This window comes from Gymnoscopelus microlampas (genome assembly GCF_963454915.1).
Source record: "Gymnoscopelus microlampas genome assembly, chromosome: 16".
Lineage (NCBI taxonomy): Eukaryota > Metazoa > Chordata > Actinopteri > Myctophiformes > Myctophidae > Gymnoscopelus > Gymnoscopelus microlampas.
The window spans coordinates 6282173-6291193 of NC_139953.1; positions in this window are offsets into that span (position 1 = coordinate 6282173).

Here is a 9021-nt window from a genome sequence, read left to right on the forward strand (position 1 = left end):
GGTAAGGTGTGATGGAGAGAACCACACAGCAGTAGATTAGAGATGAGAGGCTCAAAGTCACACATCACTGCACACACACACACAGTACAAATCCTCAGTGTTCATCATGTATCCATTTGTTAACTCAGACACTGTATAAAAATGTAACCATTACGTTTATACGCACTCAGATAACACAAGCCAGTCTCTATTCTCTCTAAACGTTTCACTATAAGGACTGCTGACAGTCTCCCAGCTTTAGTTGTTAAAACTGGACAGAAAGAAACAATTTGAGCCAAAAAATTAATAAAACCGGATTGCAGAACCAATAGGCTCTATTCACAGCAGCCATATTCTCACTTCCTTCACAGGTGTTACCAATGATACTAATGAAGGCTCTGTTCCATTTAGTGTAGCACAGTGGTTCTCAGATTTTTCAATTTCCACCACCCCCATAACTCTGAGAGTGTACAAATGTTACGGGTCCATTTGGTTACATTTGTACACTCTCAGAGTTACACACCAATAAGGGGCCATTTGGAAACCCCTTAAGGAACAATGAGAGTTCCTGGACCCACATTTTAGACCCACTGGTGTAGCAGAGTGTTTCCAGTGAGCCAACATGCACAATATCAGCACCCTGACTCTGTTTGACCAGAATGGAACAGAGCCTTCATTAGTATCATTGGTAACACCTGTGAATGTCTTCATAATATGGCTGCTGTGAATAGAGCCTATTCAAAGTCTTTTTATGGCGGTTCTTCACATTGGGACAGTAGCAGGATTGCTTTTCAAAGCGGTGGCATCGGTTTGTGAGACATAACTTGACAAAATCGCAGAGGTGGTTTGTTAATTTTTGCTGTCATATGATGTGATCTAACATTCTCAGGGGGTAGTGGGAGTGTTGTCAGGACTTTGGTACTCTATGTCTCGCAAGTTCTCCTGGTTGGGATTTACCTTGGCTAGCACTTTCCAGTGAAAGCGAAATGTATATAGGGCTGAAGTGGTTAATGTATGTTTTGTAATAATAATCAAAATCTACAAAGTAACTGGTAACTAAAGTTTTAAAATAATTCTAGTGGAGTGAAAGTAAAATATTTGTCTCTGAGATGTAGTGGAGTAGAAGTAAAAGTACTGAAAACTGGAATTACCCCAGTAAAGTAAAAAAGAAAAAACTCAAAATTGTACTTAAAGACGGGGTGCCGTGATTTTCAGTGATCCCCCCCCCCCCCTAAAACATAATCATCAGGTATTATGGTTATACTAGGAGGGGGATTTTTTTCAAAAAAGTGTACAGAAATTGTTAGAATTATGTTTTTATGTGGACACGCCTCCAGTTCATTAAGTATACATGCTTCTCACCTTAGCACCTCCTCCACCACCTTAGCACCACCCACCTGTCCTAGTCCCTCCTCCTCCTCATGCCCACACTTGTTGTGTTATGATAATGAGGGGGAGGGTATGTTTTTACTATGTCACTAAAGCGCTGTTTTTCTATTGGCACGTTTGACCCTCAAGGTTTCAGCCTCCAGGTAGAAACTCAAAATAGTCAGAGAAGACATAAAACACCATAAAAACACCACCAGGGGGCTTAATGAAGTTCTATCAACCTCACAGACACATGAAAAACAGAAAAAGTGCAAAACCATGGCACCACCTCTTTAAGCACAGTACTTGAGTAAATGTACTTAGTTACTTTACACCACTCTCTCTAGCTCTTTCTTTCTTGCTTTCTCTCATCCAATACTACTCTGCTGTGCTCTCATTCTCCCATTGTTCTGCCTCTGACCTGTGTGACGAGTGCTGTAGTGGTAGACGCTGGCAGCACAGAGGCCAGCAGCAGTAATCATCAGAGGGTATAGTGGAAAAAAAACAACTGCATTCTATGATACAGGATTGATTGACTTGGCTGGAGGCTGAACATCTACTGTCTGCAGTGTTTTCCGGTTTTGGCTTGTTGTCTCTCCACTCACTGCCTGACTGAAATAATGTCCTAGCAATCTGTGGAGTTTATATTTGATGTGGGAGAGTTAGGATCCTACGGTCATGTGTTAAAGGGATAGTTCACGCCCAATTTTTTTTTTTTTCTATCGATTCGTCACCTATTCGGAAACTTGAATCCATGGATATTTGTTTTGTTTTTTGTCACATTCCTAAGCCAATAATTTGATGACCGGCAGTGGTTCCGGTAGGAGACACAAAGAGTCTCATTTGTGTCTCCTACCGGAACCGCTGCCTACCGGTCCGCTGTTCATCAAATTATTGGCTTATATATACAGTAGACTTCCATAGGCGTCCTCAGTGCCGGCCCTGAGCAATTTGGTCAGGATTTGAATCTACAAGATCTGCAATTCATGCTATGTTTGAATTTTTCTGAAAATTAAAATATATTTATATATATTTGAATGAAAGCCAGGGGAAGTAGTTAAAGGTAGGGTAGGGTAGGTGATATTTTAGGTGATATACAAAAAAACCCAAATTGTTAAAAGGTTAAAGCACTATTTATATCGCTATAGTGTTTGTTCAGTAACAGGGGTCTCCGTGTCTCTCCAACTCTTTACTACACAGGAAATACATTTACAGGTGGATGGAAAAATGTCAGCCAATCAGGAGAGAGAACCCATTTATCAGCTTCATTTTTATAGTGTTCCAGTTCCTCATTTCTTTGTGTCATCACTTCCAATTTCACTTGTTTGATCTGTATCCTGACTGAGTTCTCTATTCTGATTGGATAAAGTCTGTGTCCCGACCTGATTAATAAAGAGCTGGAGATACATGGAGACAAAATCTAGAGCTATTTAACAATCATTTTAAGAAAATCACTTACCTTACGTCAACAGTAGCAGAAATGAAAACCTGGTGTTTCCTGAGGCAGAGTTCTAGAAGGGATTAGTCGAATCCCTCACTGTCGTGACTCGCGTGCGCGCGCGCGTGTGTGTGTGTGTGTGTGTGTCCATTCCCTCACTGCCAGTCCAGCTTCACAACAAGCAGAGCAAAGCTCTTTAATGCATCTCAGCATCAAACAGCACTGACACTGTTTCTACCTCCAGCCTGTTTGTGTTTGAAAGCACACAGTGTAGTAAAAGTTACAATACCACAATCTAGAAATACTCTATTACAAGTTAAAGCCCCCCCCCCCCTTGTCCGACCAGGTGAGTGATGCAAGCATGAAATTGGCCCTGCCAACTCCAAGCAGCCCCAAAGACACAATGGCTGCACTATTTGACCCCATGCGTTGTAGGCTTGTAGATATGTATAAACTAGAGCTAGTGTGTGTGTGTGTGTGTGTGTGTGTGTGTGTGTGTGTGTGTGTGTGTGTGTGTGTGTGTGTGTGTGTGTGTGTGTGTGTGTGTGTGTGTGTGTGTGTGTGTGTGTGTGTGTGTGTGTGTGTGTGTGTGTTTTGCCACGGTGACAAAACTTATAATTTTCAGGTTGGCAAACCTGGTTCAGGTTGGCAAACGTGAAAAAGCTAAATGTAATACGCTTCTAGCTACACCGACAGGGTGCATTAAGTTAAAACAGTTTGTGCATAAACATGACATGCATGGCCAAACAATTTGCATCTATACAGTTCATTTCAGTTCCTTGAAAACAGAAACTGCACCACTTTCAAAATGTGTCAGCTGTGCAAACTTTTCTCTCTCTCTCTCTCTCTCTCTCTCTCTCTCTCTCTCTCTCTCTCTCTCTCTCTCTCTCTCTCTCTCCACAAACTGTATGGTCCGGATTATATTTTACACCCCAGCCCCCTAAGACCCCGACGCTATATAGCATACCCAGATAGGTCACAAACACACTACTCGAGTTGTAAGGTTATTGTTAAGGTTATTGTTACATCTTGTGCACAGGTAAATAAGAGCAAAACCTATTTTGGTTTGGCTTCCTTCAGACAATACAGCAGCATAGGTAATAACAACAACAGAATAATCGTAAAGTGCAAAAAAACATTATTGAAAATAATTGAATCATTTTGAATATGTTTGCTACCATTTTTACAACACAAAGGTTGTATGGGGGCCCCTGGCACCAAAACAAATCTGATGAGGGTCCGTGGTCAACAACATTATTTATTTGGAGAACGTTTGAGAACCACTGGTTTAGGAAACGAACTTCATTACAGAGAAACAGCAGTGAGCAAACAGATGTACAGGGAAATTGGAGTGTCTGCTGTCCGTGGTGCTGAATATGCTGTCTGTTGTTCAGTGGTGCTGAAATCATTAGGACTGTGCTGTGTTTGTTTGTGTCCATACTGTGCTACCACACATCCTAAAAGTCCCCTACCAGTATGACACCATAACATCCTTTTTAACTGATTGATTTTCTGTAAAGTTGCTGTAATAATTGGTAGTTGTGGGTTGCAGGTCTTTATTTTTTTGTTGCTTGTTTCCAAAGTATAGTTGTTTATTTGGGCTTGTTTCTAAAGTGTAGTTGCTTGTTTGGGCTTGTTTCTAAAGTGTAGTTGTTTATTTGGGCTTTTTTCTAAAGTGTAGTTGTTTATTTGGGCTTGTTTGTAAAGTGTAGTTGTTTATTTGGGCTTGTTTCTAAAGTGTAGTTGTTTATTTGGGCTTGTTTCTAAAGTGTAGTTGCTTATTTGGGCTTGTTTCTAAAGTGTAGTTGTTTATTTGGCCTTGTTTCTAAAGTGTAGTTGTTTATTTGGGCTTGTTTTTAAATGTTTATTTGGGCTTGTTTCTAAAGTGTAGTTTATTTGGCCTTGTTTCTAAAGTGTAGTTATTTATTTTGGCTTGTTTCTAAAGTGTAGTTGCTTATTTTGGGCTCGCTTCCTAATGTTGTTTAAACCAATGGTTCTCAAACATTTTCATGTCAAGGACCGCCAAACTAATATGTATTTGTCCACGGACCCCCATCTGAACATATTTTGTGCAAGGAACCCCATATAAGATTAGTGAGTTTAAAATGTTTCCAAAACACATTTAAAAAAAGAAAACTCTTTTTTTTTTTTTTTAAATAGCAGCTCACGTGTCGCAACGCAGCAAATAAGTTGGTTTATGACAAAAAGAAGAACATGATGGTTAAGATATGCATGTACAAACCAAGATACAGATGCATGTACTGTATTTACAATGCATTTGCCACTCTCTATGCCAATGACTCAGTGAATCAGGCAAATTTAAAAAGGTGTAAAAGTTCAGACAAATGTGATATATCTATGCAGGACAAGACCCTGACATTGCCAACAGGGCTGCGGAGAGACAGACCGTGTGTATAATATGACATACTGCATAATTAAAACTAAATATCGAAATATGCATTATCAGGGAAGTGCCAAATGCCCTTGATTTAACAGCTGTGGTGTTTGGTGCTAATGAGAGAGTTCACACATCAAAGATGTGTGACGCATGCACGCGCACACACATGCACACGCACGCACGTTTGCATTACCATACTTGTGAGTACATCAACATTTTAGGACGGGGATTTTATGAATACCATTTTTTAAATGTTGGGCCATTTTTAACAGTAACTCTAAAGCTGAAAATAGCTACAAACTCACAAGGCCCTGGTGAGCTTGTAGATCTGCTATTTTGGGTGCACGGCAGCGATGAAAAATGAAGTATAAATCAAATACTGTAGATCTAATCCCTAACCCATAACTAACCTCCAAATGCCCAATCCTAACCCTAAACCCCAAACTGAAACTTCTCCCTCGAAAGAGTCTTTTTTTTTAATGTATTTATTTTTTATCATAAAAACAATCATTTATCTTGTGCGGACCGGGAAAATTGTCCTCACAATGTCTATTTCTGAAATTCTACTATACTAGTGGGGACAAGCGTCCCACGCAAGTATAGCAATGCAAGTAAAAACACACACACACACACACACACACACACACACACACACACACACACACACACACACACACACACACACACACACACACACACACACACACACACACACACACACACACACACACACACACACACACACACACACACACACACACACAGAGACAAATGCATTATTTCGACTGCTGATGCTGTTTATGTCCACCCCCTCCCATACACCGGGGGCAACCCCTGCCACATGTTACACCAGCTACAGTGGCATGGCAGCAAAACCTGGCAACCCAGCTGACCTCAGACCAGCTGCTAGTGTCTGATCTTCTCAGTGTGGGGGAGGGGGTTAAGACCCAAACCTGGCAACGCAGCGCGGTGTGGAGGAAGAGGGCTTTAGGAGGGAGGACGTGAGAGTCATTCACAAAGCAGTGTGCTTTCTACTTAGACAACAGAGAAGACTGCTATACAGTGCTTTATACCAGTGTTTCCCCAACTTTGTTCCTTGGTGTGTGTGTGTGTGTGTGTGTGTGTGTGTGTGTGTGTGTGTGTGTGTGTGTGTGTGTGTGTGTGTGTGTGTGTGTGTGTGTGTGTGTGTGTGTGTGCGTGTGTGGGTGTGGGGGTGTGTTTGTACAATTAGAGGAGTATTTGAGGAATAGAGGTTATGAGGACCAGTGGAGGTTATGAGGACCAGTGGAGGAAAAAGTACTCAAATGTTTTACTTAAGTAGAAGCATCAATACTGCAATGTAGAAGTGCTCTGTTACAAGTAAATGTCCGGAATTCAAAATTTACTTGAGTTAAAGTACAAAAGTATTGGTAACCAAATGTACTTAAAGTACCAAAAGTAAAAGTACTAAAATGTTTGAAAATAGCAGATCTACAAGCTCACAGCGCGTCGTGATGCGACGCGTTGTGAGCTAGTAGATCGGCTATTTTCAAATAGCCTATGTATAAAATAGGGCTAAAGTGGTTAATGTATGTTTCATAATATCATAATTTATATTTGAAAAGTAATTAGTAACTAAAGTTTTCAAATAATTGTAGTGGAGTAAAAGTACAATATTTGCCTCTGAGATGTAGTGGAGTAGAAGTAAAAGTATTGGAAATTGGAAAAACTCAAGTAAAGTACAAATACCTCAAAACTGTATAAGTACAGTACTTAAGTGAATGTACTTAGTTACTTTCCACCACTGATGAGGACCATTTTGCTGGTTAGGTTTAGGGGTTACGTCTGGAGCTATAAATGATTTATATGAAGTTTGTGAGCTTGTAGATCTGCTATTTTCTGCTTTAGGGTTATAGGGTAAAAATTGGGGGAAGAAATTGCAAAAAGGACATTCGTAAAATCCCCGTCCTAAAATGTCGACTCATTGTCCTCACATAATACAAACGTGTGTGTGTGTGTGTGTGTGTGTGTGTGTGTGTGTGTGTGTGTGTGTGTGTGTGTGTGTGTGTGTGTGTGTGTGTGTGCGTGTGCGTGTGTGTGCATGTGCGTGTGCGTGTGTGCGAAATAGACAGACAGACAGACAGACAGACAGACAGACAGACAGACAGACAGACAGACAGACAGACAGACAGACAGACAGAGGTGTACAGTGTGATGTACTTGGAAAACGGATACAAGGAGTATTGCATAACCCGAGGGGCGTCGTTCCCAGTGGCATCTACCTAGTATAGCTCCTGATAAATGCGATATTATTCTGATATATGATATGATCCCACGTCTCAGGGTTTGTAGATTTCAGCGCTCAATAAATATCGGGGGTCCGGTGGGATGAAACCGACCAGCTGATTGATTGTTTTAGCTGAGGTTGTGGAGGATATGGCCAGAGAGAATTCAGTTCACAACTGATATCAAACTAATCTGGGAATAGGTCAAGTGGTTTGTGTCACTTTATGCTACGTGAAACAATCTGTGTGCATCGCTATTCAACTTGATCCTGATTCTTCACTCAATGATTTTCAACCCGGTGAAGTCATTTAGATAGACATCCGCTTTTCAAATCCACATCGGTTTGCACCACATGAATCCAACCGTCCATATTCGGTGGCAAATATCCAGCAAAAATAGCAGATCTACAAGAAGCTTGAGCTTGTAAGTATTTAGTGTCGAGCCCTAGTATATAGCCTTGGAACCCTAGCCTTGCAGGACTCCAGTCAGGGTTTAGAAGCGGTGTTGATTTTGACAGCACATTTTGATTTAGTTTTAGTCATAGCCCTTTGAATAAAATGTCATTTCGTTTTAGTCATATTTTAGTCATTTGAAATGTTTTACTGTTTGTCTAGTTTTAGTCAACTAAATATCATAAGATTTTAGTTGACTAAATGTACAGTTGATTTAGTCGACTTAAATGTGTTTTGGCAGTGGCTTGATGGCGTCGTAATGCCAGATTTGACACTTGGTTGCATGCTGAAAATAGCCGATCTACAAGCTCACACTGCTTGTGGATCTGCTATTTTCAGAGAGCAACACCCGAGCGCAAAAAAAACATAAAATGACTTGTCTGTCCCTCACTAACATTTTAGTCTGTTTTTTATTTGTTGACGAAAATGGTCAATATATTTTGTCTTAGTTTTAGTCATCGTAGCTGAATTTATTTTTCGTTTTTATTTATTTTTCGTCAGTGAAAAAAAGGTAGTCGACGAACATTTTTCGTCATAGTTTAAGTCGACGAAATCAACACGGTTTAGAAGTGGTTAAATAAAACGAGGGCTCCCTTCCAGCGGCATCTCAGCCCTTCACAGTGGGTCTGAGCTCTCTAGGTCTTCCCCTGTCATGTTATAGGACTATCCATGGTGGATAGAGGGGAAGGGGGGGGGGGGGCTGCCCTCAATTCTGAGCTCAGCTCCCTTAGCTCCGCCTCCCCATGGGACATTCAGTCTGCTGAGCTACCAGAGTGGAAATGACTGCTTTAAACAAAGCACACCTTGACTCCCTCAGTGCAGGAGGCTGGGTCCTTACAGGCTGCCATGGTGTTACTATAGGGACCAGTGCACTCTCACGCACTGTCACTCTCTCTCTCTCTCTCTCTCTCTCTCTCTCTCTCTCTCTCTCTCTCTCTCTCTCTCTCTCTCTCTCTCTCTCTCTCTCAGGCTCTATGCACAGCAGCCATATTCGGAATGAATTGGGCCCCTTCCTTACTTCCTTCACAGGTGTTACCAATGATACTAATTAAGGCTCCGTTCCATTTAGTGTGGCATAGTGGTTGTCTAATTTTCAAGGACCCCCATAACTCTGACAGTGT